Source organism: Nelumbo nucifera, chromosome 2, assembly GCF_055504915.1.
Source record: "Nelumbo nucifera cultivar China Antique chromosome 2, China Antique-T2T, whole genome shotgun sequence".
Taxonomy (NCBI): domain Eukaryota; kingdom Viridiplantae; phylum Streptophyta; class Magnoliopsida; order Proteales; family Nelumbonaceae; genus Nelumbo; species Nelumbo nucifera.
Window position 1 is genome coordinate 108,294,562 of NC_142650.1, and position 21,595 is coordinate 108,316,156.

General features: G+C 39.7%; 1 long non-coding RNA gene and 1 pseudogene across 1 annotated transcript; one reads left to right on the forward strand and one right to left on the reverse strand.

Annotated features, from left to right (window-relative positions):
- Positions 1 to 5,700: 5,700 nt before the first annotated feature.
- LOC148802750 (uncharacterized) lies at positions 5,701 to 6,360 on the forward strand. Its single transcript, XR_016081942.1, has 3 exons — positions 5,701 to 5,857; positions 5,960 to 6,064; positions 6,268 to 6,360. It is a non-coding gene; the product is annotated as an uncharacterized LOC148802750 (long non-coding RNA).
- Positions 6,361 to 12,186: 5,826 nt separating this feature from the next.
- LOC148802751 (putative disease resistance protein RGA1) lies at positions 12,187 to 16,296 on the reverse strand (annotated as a pseudogene).
- Positions 16,297 to 21,595: the final 5,299 nt, after the last annotated feature.

Consider the following 21,595-nt stretch of genomic DNA (forward strand, 5'->3'; position numbering starts at 1 on the left):
GTAGAATAACTAGGAAAGTAAAATAATTAAAACAACTAGGACTTGGACTTGACGTCCACCATCCGATATCCACCATCATCTAATGCAGGTTGAGCTGTTGACATTATCCTGGGCTTGTTGGATCACGTAAAGACTCTCTAGGCGTGATCGCCGATTGTTGAGCTGGTCCTCCATCATTCTCCCTCACTTGGAAAGAACTCGACCTCGAGTCATGACTGGGATAGGCAAGTGTCATCTCTGGCAAATAACGATGAAGGTCAACAATATTAAATGTTTTGGAGATACCCATGTGATCTGGCAAGTCTACGACATAAGCATTGTCGTTGATTTTCTTAATGATCTTGTATGGACCGTACATCCGAGGATGTAGCTTGTTATACTTCCCTACGGGTATGCGTTCCTTTCTGAAGAACACCATAACTTCATCTCCAACGTCAAACACGTGGTGCCGACGATGCTTATCAGCCGCAATCTTGTACTTGGCATTGGTTCACTCTAGTTTCTGCTGCATTGCTTCCTGCACTAACTGGATCTATTCTGCCAGCTATTCTGCAGAAGTGCTGAGGCCGGGTACCCTGGGTAGCTTCACTAAGTCCAACGCATGGTTAGGTACCTTCATATAAACAATTGAGAACGGGGATCTACCTGTAGAGTTATGAACTGCATTGTTGTAGGCGAACTCTACCTGTGCTATGGCGAAATCCCACTGCTTTGGTCTCTCCCTACAGATGCTACGGATCAAGTTCCCTAGGGTCCGATTCCCCACCTCTGTTTGTCCATCTGTCTACGGATGAGCCGTACTGCTGAAATTCAATGATGAGTCGAATAATCTCCACAGGGTCATTCAGAAGTGACTTAAGAACCTCGTGTCTCGATCTGATGTGATGGTCTTAGGTACCCCATGTAAACGGACAATCTCTCTAAAAAATAGCTTAGCTATTGTTGTTGCATCCGCAGTCTTCTTGCATGGGAGGAAGTGAGCCATCTTGGAGAATCGGTCAACCACTACGAAGACGGAATCCATATTTTGGGGAGTCTTTGGCAAGCCCAGCACGAAATCCATGGACAAGTCTTCCCAAATTGCAGTAGGAACAGGTAAAGGCATGTAGAGGCCAGTATTCTGGGTCTGTCCCTTAGCTCTCTCACAATAGTGGTCACATCCCTCCTTAATTTAGGCCAGTAGTAATGTCCCTTGACTATTTCAATTGTTTTGTCTCTCCCGAGGTGTCTTGCTAATCCACCCCCATGTAGATCCCTGATGATCTTCTCGCAGAGGGAGGTGCAAGGGATCCACAATTGTTCTCCCTTCATAAGGAACCCATCATGAATATAGAAATCACCTGCTGGCTGTCGATTTATGCACTTTTCCCACACCTGTTTGAAGTCTTCATCCTTGGCGTATAGATCTTTCAAGCATTCAAAGCCCACTATCTCAATGCTGAGAGTCTTGATGAGGGCTACACGCCTACTTAGAGCATCGGCCACTGTGTTTTGCTGTCCAGCCTTATACACAATTTTGTAGGGGAATTTATCAATAAAAGCAGACCATCTTGCATGCAGGTCACTCCTCAACTGTTTTTGCTTACTGAGATACTTAAGAGCTTGGTGGTCGGTGTAGAGAACAAATTCTTTAGCAATTAAATAATGTTCCCAGGTTTTCAGTGCTCTAACAACAGCATAGAATTCTTTATCATAAGTGGACCACTTTTCCTGGCTTCGCATAACTTTTCACTAAAGAAGGCGATTGGTCTCTTTTCTTGGGACAATACGGCCAATATGCCAACTTCGCTGGCATCACATTCAACCTCAAATAGTTTGTCAAAACTTGGTAATGCAAGGACAGGAGCATTGCATAATTTTTCTTTTATGAGAGCAAAACTCCGTTCTTGTTCTTCTCCCCATTGAAACCTTCCCTTTTTCAAACACTCAGTGACGGGGGCTACAATACTACTAAAGTGTTTGATAAATTGCCTGTAGAAAGTTGCTAACCCATGGAAACGTCTTACATCCGTGACGTTTGATGGGGTCGGCCACTCCCTAATGGCTTTCGCCTTTTCCTCATCCACCTAAATTCCATCCTTACTTATAATGAACCCTAAGAACAACAAATTATCGCTCATGAAAGTGCACTTCTTTAAATTAGCATATAATTTGTTTTCCCTTAATGCATTCAGGACCTCTCTGATATGTCCTAGGTGCTCAGTGATAGATTTGCTGTAAATCAAGATGTCATCAAAATATACCACAACAAACTTACCAAAAAAAGGGCGCAGTACCTAATTCATTAGCCTCATGAAGGTGCTGGGTGCGTTGGTTAGCCCAAAGGGCATGACTAACCATTCAAACAGTCCATCTCTAGTCTTGAAAGCTGTCTTCCACTCGTCTCTGGGACGGATCCTAATCTGATGGTAACCACTCCTGAGATCAATTTTGGAAAAGTCTACAACTCCATCAAGTTGATCTAGCATGTCGTCCAGCCTGGGAATGGGAAACTTGTAGCCAATAGTGATTTTGTTAATGGCCCTACTGTCGACACACATCCTCCAACTCCCATCTTTCTTGGGTGTTAATAATGTTGGTACGACACAAGGACTCATGCTGACTTAAATATGCCCATTTTCTTAATAATTCTTCTACCTTCTCCCGTAAGATCTCATGGACTCATCCTGTAGTGTGGTAGATTAGGTAGACTAGCACTAGGAACAAAATCAATATGATGTTGGATATCTCGCATGGGTGGAACCTCATTAGGTAACTCATCAAGGAGTCCCTTTACTTCCACTGGAATTTTGTTTTTCTCCAGTGACTCATTCATGCTTTCTCCCTTTACCACCAACAAGTGGACTTCGAGGGTATCCTTACATTCCTTTACAAATTCAGCATGGTGATGGGTAATGGTAAGGAAATTTCTCTCCACTGCCTTTGGGGCTTTTGGGGTATTCTTTTCTACCATGGGTAATAAGGTGTAGCGTACAGCCTCTTTTTTGAGCTGGTAGGTATTCTTCCTACCCAGGTGTTTTGCATCTGCATCAAACTGCCAAGGCCTACCTAGCAAAATTTGACAAGCACTCATATCCACAATATCACAATATACCTCATCAGTGTACTTACCAATGGAGAATTGGACCTTGCAGCGTTCCTCTACTCGTACGCCGCCGACTTCCTTGATCCACCCAATTGTGTATGGGTTCGGGTGTTTCTCAGGAAGTAGTTGTAATTTCTGTACCACATCCCTGCATATAATATTTTCCTGACTGCCAGTATCAATAATTAAATCAAATAATTTACCTTGTACAGTACATCTAGTGCGAAACAGTTGGTGTCGTTGAGTGGTATCTTTGCTTCTTTGGGACAGCATTAGTTTCCTCACAACACGTGTATTCTTCATGTTCATAGGGACCTTCTTCGTCCTCTCCGTCAGGTCCATAGCATACTTCATTGTCAACATCTTCTTCCTCCCCCCTCTCAACCATGTTAACTGTCTTCCTTCTGGGACAGTCACTAGACCTATGCCCAACTTCATTGCACTTGAAGCACTTAAAAGGAGCAGGTTTTGCATAGGGATTATTGGGTTTAGGAGGGTTGGAAGTGTTGCCTCGAGTGTTTCCTCCCATGGCGGCCTTACTGGCGTTAGCTGTATTCGGCGGATGGGAGAGTTGTACTCCGAGGGCTGATTTGCTCTTGTCGACTGCTGTCGGTCTGTTGTCGCTCCCACTGTACCGTCAATAGTTATCGCCTCGGGTCCGGTCTTGGAACATTAACTCAGCTTTCAAAGCTAAGTTCCTTGCTTCCTGCACACTGAGAACCATCTGGACGCCAATCTTGTCTCTGATAGCAGGTCTCAAACCACCCAGATAACGGGCTGCCTGCTGGTTATCACTCTCAGATAGCTGATTACGTTCAGCCAATCTCAGGAATTCTGATGTGTATTCATTTACGCTTCTTGTTCCCTGTGCACACCGTTGATATGATTCAAACATATACTGCTCATAATCAGGGGGTAAAAATCTACCTCTTATTAGCTGTTTCATGTGCCTCCATGTTCGAACTGGACCTCTTCCTTCTTTGATCCGAGTCTCCCTCATTCGTTCCAACCAGACAGAAACTCCTCCCTTTAGTCGAAAAGCTACTAATTTCATCCTTCTTTCTTTCGGGATCTCCATGTACTCGAAGAAATGGTCGACCTTGGTGATCCAATCCAGAAGGCCCTCTATATTCAGATCCCCACTAAAAGTAGGGATATCTACCTTGAGTTTAAATTCATCATTATTCCGACGGGGATTAAAGTTGTCGGGGTTGCGCCAATTCCTACCGTTTCTGCCGTCGCCGGAAATAATTGGAGCGACGCCGAGTTCTAGCTTGTTGTCACTATCATCATCAAGAACAGGATGTCGGGGTATAGAATTGATGAGTGGTCTACTGTGGTCGCCTCCTTCGATTGAGTACGGGTTATCCCGGTTCCTTGGAACATCCTCCCGCAACAAGGTCCACAGTTGTCCAACGATCTCTGCCAACTACTGCTCAATGTTACGTGTGGTTGTGCGCTGCTCTTCGATTGCTCTCCAAACAGCTTGTAACCCCTGATCTCCGTCACGGGGTTGGTTGCGACTGCTACCGTCTTGGTTGGCCATCTGACTGGGCGAACTCCCGCTCTGATACCACCTGACGCAACATAACGCGCTCGACCGGGCCGACTATGCAAGCACCCAGACGATCGAATCGGCTTCGATCTTGAAGCCTTACGAAAACTAGGCGTAGCCTTAGTTGAGAGAGAAAATATGGCAAAGAAAATTCTTGTGTGTTTATTGAGCTCAGAAACTGAAGTATTTATAATACATACGCGTAGTCTTGTAGAATAACTAGGAAAGTAAAACAACTAAAACAACTAGGACTTGGACTTGACGCCCACCGTCCAATATCCACCATCGTCTAATGCAGGTTGAACTGTCGACATTATCCTGGGCTTGTTGGATCACGTAAGGACTCTCTAGGCGTGATCGCCCATTGTTGAGCTGGTCCTCCATCACACACACATGGACCTAATAATGGCCCATTTAAATAAAATTGAATGAATAGAACCAAATACAAATCCACCTTGTGCTGACCCAACTCATTAACCACATACCGTTGTTCATTGGGTTGATACCATCTTGAGCTGACCTAACCAAATCCAAACCCACCTTGGACAGGTCTGGTTTGATCCCAGACCTCTTAGCATGTAGTTAAAAGTCTCTTCAACTTCAACTCTCGTCCCTGCCTTTGCATAGCCACATATCAAAGCACTAAAATCCAACAATTTCTTTGCATGTTATTGTCATATTACTTATCAGTTATCGCATTGTAGCTTGCTTAGATCATCAAATAACAAAAACTCACTTTGGATTTATTGAATGAAATTCTAGAGACTCCTTTTCTTGTAGTGTACTTATACATTTTATACAATGAAATACTGATATTGCACTTTTAAATGTAGTCTAAATTTGAATTTCTACCATGTTGGACTGAGAAGACAAAAGCTAACAGATAATGAAATATCTACTAAGTGGAGGCAATGGAAGAGTGAGATTAAGTCCAGAGGTTATAATGCTGATACTTCTATTGACGACATAAAAGCAAACATTCCTGATTCCCGTGTAGATAAAGATCAATGGGGTCGTTTAGTTGATTATTGGAAATCTGACAAAGGAAAGGAATAACTAGATCTTATTGTTTGAGTTTTCTTGTTATATTTGCTTTATTTAATTTGTTTTTCTAATTGTTATTGAGAATCAGTGAGATAAACAAGGAAAATCGGGCAAAACTAGATGAACCTCACTGCGTAGGAACAAAATCTTTTCCTAGGTTCATTGAGGAGAAGGTGATATGTGCATTAAAGTTTATTTTGTTCATTTTTTTATTATATCAATTTTATGGCAAATTTAACAAATTTATTATTTAATTGATTTTACTATGATGGTAGACTCAAGAAAACAATGGGGTACGACCTTCACGTGCATAAATATACATTGAGAGTCGTACACGTAAAGATGGGAGCATAATCAATGAGAAGGCAGCAACAATATGTGTATGTATTTTTTTAAATCAATTAATAGATCTTTGTATATTATAGTCTATTGATGTGTTAATTCATCTTATATAATCTTGCCCAAATGTGTTTTGTTTTCCCCGGAAACCTCTTTCGACCTTTGTTTCATTTCAAGTATCATTGTTCCTTTTTGCTATATTTTTTGCTTTCAATTAAATGATAAGTTATATTGTAATTTTTAGGAATGCATGAAACAGTGTATGGGTGTGGTTGAGACTTCAGAAACTACACAAAATTCTTGGAAAAATGACGTCTTTCTCCCAAGTGAAACCAGAAAAGAAGGGAAGGATTCGTTGCATGGGAAGGTATCCCACATCTTCTAAATAATTTGATGTTCTATTTTTTCAGTCAATGAATCGTGATGAAGAGGTTCAACAATTAAAGCAAAGCTTTACAGGATTAACAGATGAAGTTAAAAGGGCTATGAGGAATAGTTGCAAGCCTTGTGTCAATAATTGAAGGGCAAGTGCCTACGGAGCAAGTTGCAAATATATTAGGGGCAGCAATCTTGAGGTTAGTCGACTAAATTTAGTGGAGTTTCTTTTTACAGTTTTTAGAACTCATTTGTTAATTCCTTTTTTTTTCGAATTAGAAGAGTTTATTCTTAAGGATATTTTATGCTAAATTTGTTTAGATTATCTTTATATCAACTTTTAGTTCATCAATTGTATATACATCCATTATAACTACTAGACACCAATTAGAATGTCAAATGAAGAGTTCATCCTATAAAATTCGTACTTGATGGATTTGAGGCATGATGTATGTGAGCATTGACAATTCTGGATGGGTTGGGCAAGGTATACCCAGGTCAGAATTGGGACGAAGGCTCAAGGCCAAGATTAAAGCTTGATCTGTGCAAATTTGGCCCAACTTGCACTAAAATTTGATGCAATCCAGTTGGGCTCAGTCTTGGTTTGGTCTTGGATTGGCCAATCAGTCCATACTAGGCTTAGACTATTGAAGGACTAAGCCTAGGCTAAAAAAGGTTGGATCTGGAATCCAAATTTTGCGCTTAAGCACAACCTAAGCCCAAAATTGTGGACTAAGTCAGTCTATAATCAGGTTGGGTCCACCCAAATTGCACCCCAAGTTTTGATGGCCCATGCATGAGTTCACCCTCTTCCCCCTTTTCCTATAACTTTGTCTTCTATAGCTTGTCATGTCATCAAAATTGATACTTATTAGCCCCCTTTAAGTTTTCTATTACCAAAATAAATTAAAAAAGAATTTTTGTATGATATAATAACTATGATTTCTCCCATTTTTTCATTATTTTCCAACGAGAGAAAAAGGAGTAAAACCATAGGTAAAGTGACTCCAGAATTAATAATTTTGTCACTTGCATTTAGCATCAGTCCCAAACTAAGACTTTTAAGTTTTCTATTACCAGAATAATTTGTCACTTGGCAGTTAGCATCAGTCCCAAACTAAGACACGAGATCAACCTTCTTGAGAAAACAGAATTAATAGCTCCAAAGAAACAAGCCACTTGGAAGTTTAGCATCAGTTTCTTGGCACTTGGAATTTAGCATCAGCATCAGTCGAAGCCACCTAGAAGCTACAATGTTCTGTCTTGAGAAAACAAACCACCTACCATCAGCCAAAGAAAAAGCCACTTGGCAGTTAGCATCATTGGTTTGATGCTATGTTCAGATAGGTCTACTGATGACCTTGCCCATGGTCATGGAAATTGGACTAGAGAAAGGTTTCAGAACTGCATTAGGTGACATAATAATCATGCAACTTCAGCTCTGTGCTATATTCTTTTCTTTCTCTGTTGGGACAAGAGGCCATTATTTTGGGCGTACAGTTTTGCATGGGGGGTGGGGGGCAAGTATAGAGCCACTAGGGGAGGCTTTGTGGTGCATCATGAAAAGCATCATGGGTAGGAAGAAGTTTAGTGTAGATTACCAGTCGATGTTTAGACTGCTCAAGTTGTTCCTGTTTATTGGGTCTATAGTAACTCTGGTCATCCAAAGAAACAAGCCACTTGTTTGTTTTCTAATGTAATAATAATATTTTCTCTTGACAAATGTTGGTATTTTTATTCATCAAAATATTCTTTGTTTAGATATGTTATGGTTTGAGATGGATACTAAGTTTGTATGTTTTTCGATAGGTTCCTGATGTTGGCAATGCCTCAGGTCGATCCCCACAAGGACATGGACCCTCTTCAGTTTCTAGTCATAATATTAACGATCAAAATTGTAAGAATACAATTTAAATATTATTTTATTTTTGTTATTATATTGCATACAAACTTTAGTCTTAATAAAAAATTTATATTCTTTTATCTAAAACTTATAAGACTTTTCTATTATTTTTCTCACAGGTACACCGTAGGGTGAAGCAAAGCATGTGATCATGTAATTTTGTACTTTTGATGGTAAAAGAGTTTTGGAAACAAATCTTTTTGTGATTTCTAGTGTTTAGTGTTGGGTTATTTTGAATTATGAAAGATATAAGTACATTATAGGATTGAGTAAATCTTTTCTTTTTGTGAAGAGGGATTGAATAAAGCTTGTGATCATGGAGTTTTGAACTTTTTTTTTGTTAAAAGTTACGAAAAACAACTTCATTTATGATACTTGTACAGATACAATAGGGATATTGTATAAATTATATGCATATGGTTATATTCAATTAATGAAATATCTTTTGTTACAAATCTATTTATCCATTAGATTTGAAGGAAAAGGTTTATATTAAATGATGGAAATTGATAAAATAGTCATTACAAAGTAGTTAATAATGCCAACATATATATCAACATGGTATTGTCGAAAACATCTATAATGACAAATCAAAATATCCAATATTGTCAAAATAAATATTGAAAGGAACTTATAATACATATACCAATGGAAATATATTAACCGTTGGTAAAGGTAATACAACTATACCTACGGAAATATCTATCGCTAAATCTATTACCACGGAAAATTTAATCGTCGGTAAAGGTATTATATTTATATCGACAAAAATATCAGTCGCTAAATCCAAATGTCCAACCATCTGAAACCATGTTATGGCGACGGTAAATCTGTCACTATATGCTATTACAACGGTTGGTGAATCTGTCGCTATGTTATTACCAAGGATGGTGAATTTGTCGCTATATGCTATTGCACCGAACGGTGAATCTGTCGCTATATGTTATTACAACGGACAGTTTAACCGTCGGTAAAGACAATGCATCTATACCGATGGTTATTATTTCGTCGGTATATCATTATAGCATTAAGGTATATATCGACAAAATTATTTTCCGTTGGTATAGCCTGAATATGGATATATCAATGGAATTTTGCCATTTAGCGACAGATTTTGTCCATCAGTAAATGTCATGTCTGTTGTAGTGGGTTGAAATCTTGTGTGATTGTTTGTTTGAGGGTTTTGCTTCATGTAATGGATTTTGATCGGGGATCAGGTATGGTGATGTGGCATAATCAAGACCCTCAAAAGGGGATCATGTTTCTTAGGGTCAAAGAAGGGACCGAGCAAAAATTGGGTGTTCGACTCCATCTCTTTTGAGCCGGCCATGAGCTTCTCGGAGCTCACAAGCGATACTGTTTTGCAAGTCTTTCTAAGCATATATTTCAATAGTCCAAAATACACACTGAGCTTTTGAGCTTTGGTCACGTCTTTAAAGACCAAGATTCTTTGGTTTACATCGTGGTCCTATTTGGCTATTAAAATCAGTTGGGAAGGCTATTTTTAGTGCAAAAAGATGAAAAGCTTCATTTGAAGCTTTCTGATTTTTGGATTTTTTTAGTCTTTTGGCATGCTCATTTCTCCAAATCCAATTTTATATTAGGCTATATTTAGTTTGAAGGAAAATGCATGGAAAGTCAAGGAAACCTTTACAAACCTTGTATAGGTTCCCCTATCTTTACCTTCCTTTCCCTACCTTTCTCGATCAAGGATTTAAACTTGGGTTTTGATATGGCTAAAAACCCAAGTGATAGTATGTTGGGGGGCAACGTTGTCAATTGATGAGCTGACCTGGTCTTGAAGATATGACAAGATGACCAAGTCTTGACGAGTTGACCTATCTTAATGAGCTGACTTGTCTTTACGAACCTACTTGTCTTGACAAGTTGACTTGGTCTTAACAAGTTGACCTGACACTATCTCATAACATGCGTAAGCAATACGTGGTCAAGCTTATCAAAACATCAATGCCAATGCATTTCATGCATGCCTACTACCTACCATGTGCACACGTGCCAACCAAGCGCACAACAAGTCGATCGAGCTCTAACCACATGTGAGAAACATATTGGTTCTTGGATGAAACCCCTCTCCTATAAATAGGTGAGACCCCCATTCATTAGGACACAACTTAATGCTGCATTACACTATCATGCGCAACACCCGCCAGACACCTTGGCATATGGAGCTAAGGGTGTTAATAGACTAATTTGGGATTGAACCTAATCCAGTCCAAAATCAATTTGGAAGGATTGGATAGACCAACGTCACATATTGGATTGGACCAATCTGGTCCAAAATATTTATTAGATTGGATTGGACTTAGTCCATATTGAGTTGGATTAAGCCAATATCTAGTCCATTGGTATAAGATAAGAATATAGGTGTCAATGGACCAGGTTTGGGTTGAAACCAATCTAAATTAAAATGAATTTGAACAGATTGAACAGTCCCGACATTGTATTAGATAGTGCAAAATGGTCCAAAATATTCATTGAATTGGATTGGACCTGGTCCATTTGTAATGGACTCACGTAGGATTAGATCGGATTGGACCAAATCCAATCGAATTAACACCCCTACATGGAGCTCTCCAGCTCTCCTTACGAGTTCTCCAACTCATCACATGGAACTCTCTAGCTCATCATATGGAAATCTCTAGCTCATCACATGGAGCTCTCCAACTCTCCTTATGATTTCTCCAATTTTCCACATGATATCTCCAGCTTTCCACATGACTCTTCAGCTTCCCACATGAGCTTTCACCTTACCTCACTAAGATCTCTGGCTCACCTTGTCTTTCCTTGGCATTACTGACTTGACCGTCAGCGTCCACACCCTTGGGATATCACCTGAGGCCTCTGACGTCTCTTTTAGTTGTAAGTCTTTCTTATCAACCTCTCAAATCATTTTTGCTATCTGGATGCAAATTCAAATATCTGTAGATGTATGAAGAAGCAAGTTAAGTTGCTAATGATGCAGTTGAGAGCATTAGAATAATGACTTCTTTCTGTGTAGCAAAGAAGGTGTTGCAGCTCTACAAAACAGAATGTGAAGGCACGATGAAGTCAAGGATAAGGAAGGGTTTAGTTAGAGGGATTGAGTCCAAGCTCTCCTTTTTCTTGCTATTTTGTGTTTATTCAGTGAGAGTTCCATGTTTTCTGTGAGATCATTCAAATTTGATGTCCATTATATATAGAATGAGGATCTAAGTCTATCATCTGTTGGTTGAAGTTCATAACAATGTTTTAAAAACTACTCCAGAGGTCGAACCATTTTTGCCTCTAGGTCACGGGTCACCGTTTCAACCGGCTGGGTCGAACAATTTAGACAGGCTGAATTTTCTACTATTCTTATCTGTTAAAACATTCAATAATTAATGCATTAATGGAATATAAACAAACTTTATATATGTGTTGGGATTTAGTCAAAGGCTCTCTATACAAATAGAGATCACATAGTCTCCTTAATTATATATCTAGAAGAGAAAAGACTTCGCATGCGTTTGTGACACCAAGATAGGCCTTATATGTGATCGGCTTGTTGGACAACTCTGTTTAGAGGTCTAGGGAGGCTTCTATTTGATGGTAGTTTGTAGTCATTTTATTTTGTTATAATGCTTAAAAGAAAATCAAAATGCATCATCAGAATTGGAATAAGAAGGTTAAAGAAAAATCCCATTGTAAGCAAATTCCTAGAAAGACCACCTGAACATTCAAATTCTAACAAAGACCCCCTCTCCATTAAGTTGGGTGATGGAGGAAGCTAATTTAACAAAATACCGACCTGAGAAACTTCTATAAAATGAATATTGCAACAAAAAAAGACCAAAACAAGAGATTAACGAATAGTTAATCAATGAATATTACTACAAGACCATTTTGTGTAGGCGTCCCCTGTCTAAAGAAATTGTCAATTTTCTCATAAAAGACAAGAAAGAATATAGAAATTAACGAATCAATGTTGTTGACCACAAACAGTGGGTTGAAACATACATCACGTAATTGTCAGGTTGTAATAATAAGAGTGCTGCTGACCTACACCTGCTGCAGATGAACATTAAAAGAAATGAAGATAAAGATAACAATGTTAACAAAAAGAAGCACAACGAAATAGTTTGGTTGTGAAGATGAAGTAAAGTGACTACGTACGTACCAGAGGAAGAAGAAGGAAGTCTGATGTTGTGGATAAAAGTAAAACAGAGATAGTGACGCGCCATGGCTTCTCATTTTTGGAGTGATGTGACGAATGTGAAAGTTGAGAAGTAATACAGTTCCCAATCACTTAATAATTAAAATTCTCTCAGTAGGTCATCAGCACCATCATTGTATTTCCACATCTGGGACATGAGATATCTTAGGCCAATCTTTACCCTTACCGGTTGCGCATCTTTTCTTTAACTTGGGACATTTTTGAATCCGTAGAATCTGTAGCTCTGTCAGACGCCGCATACCTTGAGGTAGTGATGATAGATTACGACAATCTTCAATATGAAGTTCCCGAAGGGATTTGAGGTCTCCAAGTTCCTCTGGAAATGCAAACAATCTGGGCATATAGTCGATCTTCAAAACTTGCAGGCCTGTAAGACCTCCGATGCCCTCCAACGAATGAAAGTTTGGACAATGCTTGATTAGTAGCTCCCGTAGCACTGTTTTTGGATGCTTCATTTCTTTAGGTAGAGACGTCAATTTGGGACAGTCAGCAATATAAAGCTCTTCAAGCAATTCGACGTCTCCAAGCTCCTCTGGCAGCTCCACCAATTGGGGCAGATGCCTAATCCTCAAACCTTTTAGGGCAGAAAGACCTCCAACGCCCTCCAACGAATGAAAGATTCGACAAGACTCAATTTGTAGCTCTTCAAGATCGGCGAGGTATTGCTTCAGTGCTTGAGGATGCAATGATGTCAATTGATCACAATGTGAAATTTGTAAAATTCGGATAGAAGTCAAGCCTTCCATCACCTCCGAAGGAAGTGTTGAAATGAAGAAGAAGAAGAGGATGATGAGTTTGTAGTTGATGATGATGATGATGTCAATATTAATGGGATGGGGGTTTTATCCTGCTTCGTCTTTTTCTTACTCCAATGTCTTTGCATCAATTCCAGATAATTCCACTCTTCCACGTGCAAACCCCAAATACTTTCCAATTTAGGACAACCCTTTATGATCCAGCGATTGGGAAGGTGAGGGAACAGTGATAATGAGTTATGTGGCTCTTCTTCTTCTTCTACTACCACTACTTCCTGATCACCGTCTAATATTTCCATTACTACTGACCAACTCTCCAATTTAGGCATGTCCCTGAGGTAGAGATACTTTAAGGATGGGAAGAATCCATCTCCTTTCCTCAATTTACTTGTAATGCTCTTGAGGGCTTCCAATCCACATAAACTTAGATACTCCAGGGAAGGGAGCGGACCTGAGAACTCTAGAGATTCGCATCTTGGACAATTCTGTAACGCAATTGTCACTAGATTTGGGAGCAATGAGGATTCAATCATCCAAGAAGCAAATTTCATCCCTCCATACCCGCTTACATACAATTCCTTTAGATTTGGATGTGGCTGCAGTCCTTCCAACGCATCATCATCATTATCCCCTTCCCCTCCATATTCTAATGTCAAGGATCGAAGGTGTGGCTTCTCCTTCAAGTTTGCTTTCTTGCCATCTCTCACTTGTTCAACTCCCCTGATAATTAAATGGCCGCTTAGCTGCTGGTTCAGCGCATGCAACAGCTTAATATGCTCACCACATAACCCCAATCCCTTGATTCTACTAAGTCTTGTCAGTAATCCCAAAATGTCAACTGACAACTTTTCAAGTGAACTGCCAGCAAGATCTAGAGTGTGCAAATTCTCTAGTTTTGTAATAGAAGCAGGGAGTGCATTGATGCTACAGTTCCAAGAGAGGTCAACAAGCCTTAGACTCTTCATATTCCCAATATCTTCTGGCAATTTTTCAAGACCACAATTTGTAAGTTTCATGGTCTGCAAATTTTGGAGCTTAGTAATTGATGTAGGGAGTGTCCCAATATGCGGATTATAAGAGAGGTCAAGGTACCTTAAGTGCTTCAATTCACCTATGCTACTTATTTGCAAGCTCTCAACAGTTTTTTCGTGCAAGTCTAACACACGTAAGCTCATTAGTCTTTCAATTGGAAATCTCCCAAAATAATAATCATGGGACAAGTGTACTAGAGTCCGCACCTTATTAGGAAGTTTCAATTGTGACAAATTCTTAAGAAGCGTCACGTGTCGAACTCCTTCAGGAATAGTAGGTGGTTGAGCTCCCTTCACCCCGACCTCCACCCGAAAACACTCGACCCCTGCGACAGATTGAGCAAGGTCATGCACGAGGTCGTGCATTTTGCAACTTACTATGTTTCCCTCTTCATCTTCTTTTGCTTCCTGAAACATGCATCTCCACAATAGATCGTTGAAATACTCCTCACCTATTTCCTCCAGGCTACTACTACTCCCTCCAATGAACCCCTGTGCCATCCATAATTGGATGAGGGTTTCCTTTTCTATCACATGATCCTTGGGAAATATTGAGCAATAGGCGAAGCATTGCTTCAATTTTGATGGCAAATGATCATAGCTTAGCCTCAGTACTCTTACAATTCTATCTCCTTCGTCGTCATCATCACCATCACCAAGTGGGGATTCTTCTTCTATTCTCCAGATTTCATTATTTTTCACATACAACCACTCTCTTTCTTGGGTTTTAAAGCGCATCAAACTCCCTAGTGATTTTGCTGCTAGTGCTACTCCTTTGCACTTTTTGACGATTTCCTTTCCAATCTCCACCAGCTTTGGGTCTGGTTCATGTCCTTGCTCAAATGCACGTTGCTTGAACAACTCCCAACATTCTTCTTCATTCAACCCCTCCAAATGGTAGGCTTCGATACCAACTGTGCCCATGATTTTTGCCACCTTTTTGCTACGTGTTGTCACTTGGATTTTACTTCCCACACAACCACCCATTAGCAATTCTTTCAGCTTATTCCACTTCTCTGCTTTATCGTTCCACAGGTCGTCCAGCACCAGTAGATATCTCCTCCCGTCCACAGCTTTTCGAAGCATAACCTGTAATTGTTCCATTTCTTTGTTGGAACAATCTATATCTGAAGAGTTGGCACATCTTATAATTTTTTGTGTTAGCAATTTCACATCAAATTCATCGGACACGCACACCCACATTCTCAGTTGGAAGTGATCTGCCACACTCTGGTCGTTGTAGACCAATTGGGCAAGTGTGGTCTTCCCCAGTCCCCCAATTCCGACTATGGGAATGATGGCCACATTCTGATCAGCTGGATGATGATGATGATGAACACCTTCACCACCACCCAATTTGGAATCGGGGGGGGCCCTTTAATAAAAGTTCTACAATCTTCTTTTTATCTTGGTCTCGTCCGATAACAGTCGATTCACGTATGAAGGAGTGGGTTTCCTCCCTCTTTATCTTGGCAATTGGCCTGGTATCATGTAACCTCTCTCTAAAATGGAATCTGGACATATCTGATGCAATCACATCAAGATTCTCCATGATCTCTTTTATTCTATGACCCATCTTAACGCGGAATGCAAGAGGATTTGAACGAGAAAAGAAGTTTTTTACCTCCTTTCTTTTGCTGCCATGGATCTCCACTTGCCTTCGCAAAGCTTCAGTTTCAAATTCATCTACCACGTCATCTGCATCATAAACAGCGTGCTTGAGCCTTCTGAGCCAATCTTTCACGGCATCGTTCTTGGCTTGCTTCTCCTCTGCATCCAGAAGCACAATTTTGATTGCTGTGAGCTTGTCTTGGAGCTTTCCAATATCATTTTGGACATTCAGTGCCAGACCAATCTCTTGAATAGCTTGGGAGGCCAAGCTCGCCACTATGTTTCCAACAAAGTCAAAAAGCACAGCTTCTGCCATATTTTGCCAAAGAGAAAACAGACTAAAGCAAGCGGTCACAACGTTCCACTCACTGATCAGAGCATATAACACCTTTTGGGGATGGTACAAGTGAAGAAGACACGGCAAATGGTTCTCCAGTTGTGGACTTAATTATGGTTCATTCAACCAAACCCATGTGCAAGGGCAGTAATGTAAAGAAGCACTTGGAATAGAATAATAAACTCAGACTTGGACCAAGTCAGCATTCACCTCTCCTTGGAATTATAATATTAGGAAAAACAAAGTCTAAGGCACATATTACAATGTTACGATTGTTTATTATTGTTTAATATACGTAAACTAGCGTCATTAGTGCCATTAGACACTACATAGCAAATGTCCAAATTTTCAAAACTTATTTTCTAAGGTTAAAATCAATTTAAACAATTATACTTAAATCAGCCCATTCAAATAGGATTTTGGTTTAGTAGACTCAAAACAACTATACAGTGCATAGGCAACGATTTTACCACACTTGATACCAAACAATCCCATATAAGGGCCACTATAACACCAGCGGAGTCAAGCCTTTTAAACCCAAATAAATTCCTAAGTTGAGGCCCGGGAATGGGTTCCGGCCTTCCCGTCTTGTTATATGTAATATATTTCAAGGATAGGGTTATAGGGACATATTATAGTTGATGCACAAATAAGAGGGCCCAATATTTTTTATCCTTAGATATTCAAAAGATGGCTTGTCATAGACCCCCAATTAGGTTACGACTACTAGTCATAAATAAAAGGCCTTTTAACTGTGGTCATAATAGATTTTTAGAAAAAAAGAAATGGACAAGTACAGACAGGTTTAATGCAGATTTTGTATTTTTACTACAGACTAATAAGCATTCAAAATGTCAAAATCCCCCACTCTATACATTAGTGCCTGCCCGTGAATTGACATTAATTCCGATCTGATCTCCACCCCAACTGTACTTTAAGCCTAAAAATTCTGACCCTAGGCTGAATAGTCATTCTCTGAAAAAGAGAATAGTGACATGATATTAAAGCAAGTCCAGATCCCAAGGTTGCCTTTCACTCTATACATGGGCCCACTAGCATTCACTTGGAGAGATTGCCTTTCTACAAGTTTGAATTCACACCAAATCCCAAGATTGCTTCTCAAACAATATGCCTAAATGAACCAAGAATTAACTTTAGGCAAAATGGTGCATTCTATGGAAAATGTTGTAAGATAAAATGAAGGTGAATGAATTATAATAAAGTAAAATTGACAGTGATATCTTTAATGTTGTTAAAGACTTTGATGATAAGTACATTTTATGAAATATGAACCATTGAAAAATAATTAGACTATGTGATGTCTTTAATATGATTGGTTGAAATTTTGATTTAATATACAACAAATATTGCAATGTAATCGGAATATTAGCTCTTAACATTTTAGCTGTTATCCCTTAGAAAGAGAGCAATCTTGAAATGAAAGACTACAAACCAATTAGTCTTTTAGAGAGTGCCTATGGTTTTTGATTTGCTCGATTTGCTCCTGTCCTTGCTGGAAAGATGAGTTGGGTGAGGTCGCTTAAGCTATTTCTACAAGGGAGATGGTGTTAGAGTGCCCGAGTTGTGGACTCACTCGTGAGGGCTCCAACCGTCACCGAGTCAGGAGAGTTGAAAGTAGAAAGTAAAGAGCAAAGTAAGAGTTTAATGGTTAACAGAGAGTGTACCATTTGAGGGTGAGGGACTGCCCTTAAACAAGCTCTGGGGAGAGTTCAGAATGTCTCCAAGATTCTTGGAGTTAACGGTCCTCGACCCCTGAATCTTAGGGACACTCGAGGACAATCATTGAGTCGACCAATTTCCTTTTTCCAAAGAAACAGGGAGACTTTTGTAACTACTGCTAAATGTGTGGTGTGCCCCCCAAGCATATCAAAGGTATTAAATGGTCTGCTTGGTATAAAATGAGCAAGTGATGTAGGTCAGCTATCATGAGATCGGGAAACTCGTTTGATGCCTGCACCGTATAAATGCTCTAAGGTGATAATTGATGTTGTAGCTTGGTCTTCACCAAGCTGTTTCCAATTGAGCTCGGGTACTCCGATGTGACATGAATCCATCTTGTTGGCGAGCAAGTTTCGACCTGATGCTACTTAAAGTCCCAAGGTGATCCGAGGTTGCACTGGACACCAATGTGTCGTTGGATGACTGGCGAGCCACTTTTATCCATCATTAGTTTAAGTAGAGAGAATTAAGGAGTAATTAGTGATGAAATCTTTGAAAACCAATATTCTTTCATCAGAAATATACAAATTATTGATAGCATCCTAATGGTAAACAAATGTGTATACCAAGGCTGATAATAGAACTTTATTTAGAAAAGGCATATGGTAGAGAGTAGACTAGTACCAACTTAAGCAATATTCTAAAGTGTGTTTTGCACAAAAAGGGGGGAAAAGAACAAGCGCACTAGCAAAACTAGGGGGGAGCCCATTGATTGCATTCAAATGCATGGGGGAGAGATGTTGTCCATCCAGTTCCTAGCCAATATTAGCCAAGTAAAACGTAATAAGTTGGTTTGCTTTCATGTAAATGTGTTTGATATGCATGTTGTTATTTTCTTCCTACTATAGGTACATAGTGGTCACTAAGACCATCAGAGTACAGAATATATCAAACTAACACTACACAAACGCCTATGATGAATCCATAACCCATCACACATTTATGATAAGTTCATTGCAGATCTGCGATTGTGATGAATTCATACTCAAAACAAGTCACGATGAATATCGGCTAGCACGAATCCGCAATAAACTTTAGACATACATAAACTTGCGATAAAGCTTAGATACGCACGGATCTACGATGATCTATAAAGACGTGCACGGATTCAAGATGAACTTCGGACACGTGCAGAGTTGCTATGAACCTGAGGCCGTTACAAAACTGTGGAATCACGATAGATCGGGAATAAATGTCAGTTACACGTGTGCTTTTAAATTATGCATGTGAGTTTAATGAAAGTATGCCCGCTAAACGATGACGTCACCCACTCCACATCAGTATAATAGGGTCGCATACGGAAGGAATCCGAAGGGATAGGATTCTCTAATAATGACCTACTAATATTTAAACAAAAGGAAATAACTCCCTTCCTAATAAAAAAGATCATCTTTCTTAATAGGAAAGAACTTATTCCTTGATAACCTTAACTTTCTCTCTATAAAAGGAGGAGATAAATTCTTCCCTAGGGGACAACATAATACAATCTTAACCTAGCATTTCTAAGAGAGAAACAACTCCCTTCTCTCCTCTCTTCCCCACGTCCTCTCTCTTTCCCGCCACCATCTCTGGACCTTCGAAGACTGACCAACCTTTGCCTTACCATGGTGCTTACATTAGAATCTCTGGTTACCATCTCCGATCTCCGAGAATTTCATTCGGTGAGAGCTAAGGATGGTGGTTGATGAAAAGGATTTGTAGAGATTTACAGGGACCTTGTTCCAACCTCCTATTTTCTACTATAATCAAGACGACAAGCTAGTGTGGTCTCCTATCACCACTTCCCACGATCGACTCCAGTCATGACAAGGCATCCGTCTACCTTCATCTTCCTTGGGCATCATAAGACAATGATCACAGGATTGTCACCATCATACCCCAACTGAACAAGTAGGAGCCTCCGACCTCATGCGGTAACCATTATTGAGAACTCTAGAGACACCAGATCCAATATGGAAACCTGGTCTAGTAGGAGTTCCCAAAAATTCATTGACAACGACAATAAAAGTTCACGGTAGTGGGAGTCTTCCCAAAACATCCCCTGGTTTGTTCTTTCCTCACCACCACCACCACTATCAAATTCGTCTCTTTGGTCCCATCTAAATACAGAGCACCGTCTCACTACTAGAACCCTTCCCACCCTCAACACAATCTCTCTCTCTATCTTTTTTTCCCTTTCTTCTTCTTTTTCTTCGATCATTCCTTTCCTTGCTGCCTGCTTCAACAAATGGAAAGGCATAGCTTTGTCGTCACGAAATGGAACATTAGAAGTCCAATGCTGATGCCTGGTTTGTTGCTGAATGAATTCCACCTTTTTCTTGTCTGTTCGATTATCATGCATCCTCTGTCTATTTTCTTCTCTTCATTTATTTTTAATCACAAATCTTCTTCTCTATTTTTCTACGTTTTGATTTTTGTCTCAGGAAGCTGCTAGATTGTCTGGTGATCGTTTTTCTATGCTGATTTTTTTTTTTCTTTTCTTTTGAGAATCTCTGTTATGGCGTGCCTGTCTTGCCTTCCATGGTATTTGTAGCTAAAATGTATTGCCGGTATTTTAGATCCACTTCTTTGTTTTTCTTCATTTTTAAGTCTACCTCTAGAAGTTGTTGGATCGCTTTGTGATCGACATTTTGATCCGAGTATCATCGCCATGTTTTCTTTTTTTTCTTCAATATCTTGAATTTAGATCCGTCACAGTGCTTTAAGGGGGGAGGGTGACCTTTTCCCTACCCTCGAATCTTGTAGCCTCTTTTTTCTTCTTTTACGAAAGTTGGCATTGCTAAAGCCTATCCCTATCGTGCTTTTGTTTGGATTCGAGATATCACATTCTTGCAGCATCATTCTCATTCGAAAACAATTTGAGGTCAACACAGTCCAATGCCTTCCCAAGTCGTAGTTGATATATGCGGAACCCTCCGAATTCGGTGGTATCCTAATTAGATCTGTTATTTTTCTTTGTGTATATTTTGTTTATTTTGTTTGCGGGATTCTTTGTTCTTGATCGATGCCGTTGGAGCGATTTCTAGTTCATCATGAGTAGACGCGGTGCTTCAAATCGAGGAGTTAAGAAGGTAGTCTTGAATTTTCTAGTTCATCATGACAGCCACTTTATTTTGCTGTCCTGTCTTATACACAATTTTATATGGGAACTTATCTAGGAAGGCAGACCACCTAGCATGCAAATCACTTCTTAATTTCTTTTGCCCACTAAGATATTTTAGGGCTTAGTGGTCAGTGTAGAGAACAAATTCTTTTGCAATTAAATAGTGTTCCCATGTCTTCAGGGCTCTAACCACATCATAAAACTCCTTGTCATAGGTGGACCACTTTCTTCTGGATTCACATAATTTTTCACTGAAGAAAGCAATGGGCCTCTTCTCTTGGGACAACTCCACTAGCATCACATTCAACTTTAAATAATTTATTAAAATCTAGCAAGGCAAGGATGGGAGCTGTACATATTTTTTCTTTTATGAGAGCAAAACTCTGTTCTTGTTCTTCTCCCCATTGAAATTTTCCTTTTTTCAAACATTCAGTAATGGGAGCCATGATACTACTAAAATTCTTAATAAAGCGCCTATAGAAGGTTGCCGACCCATGGAAATGT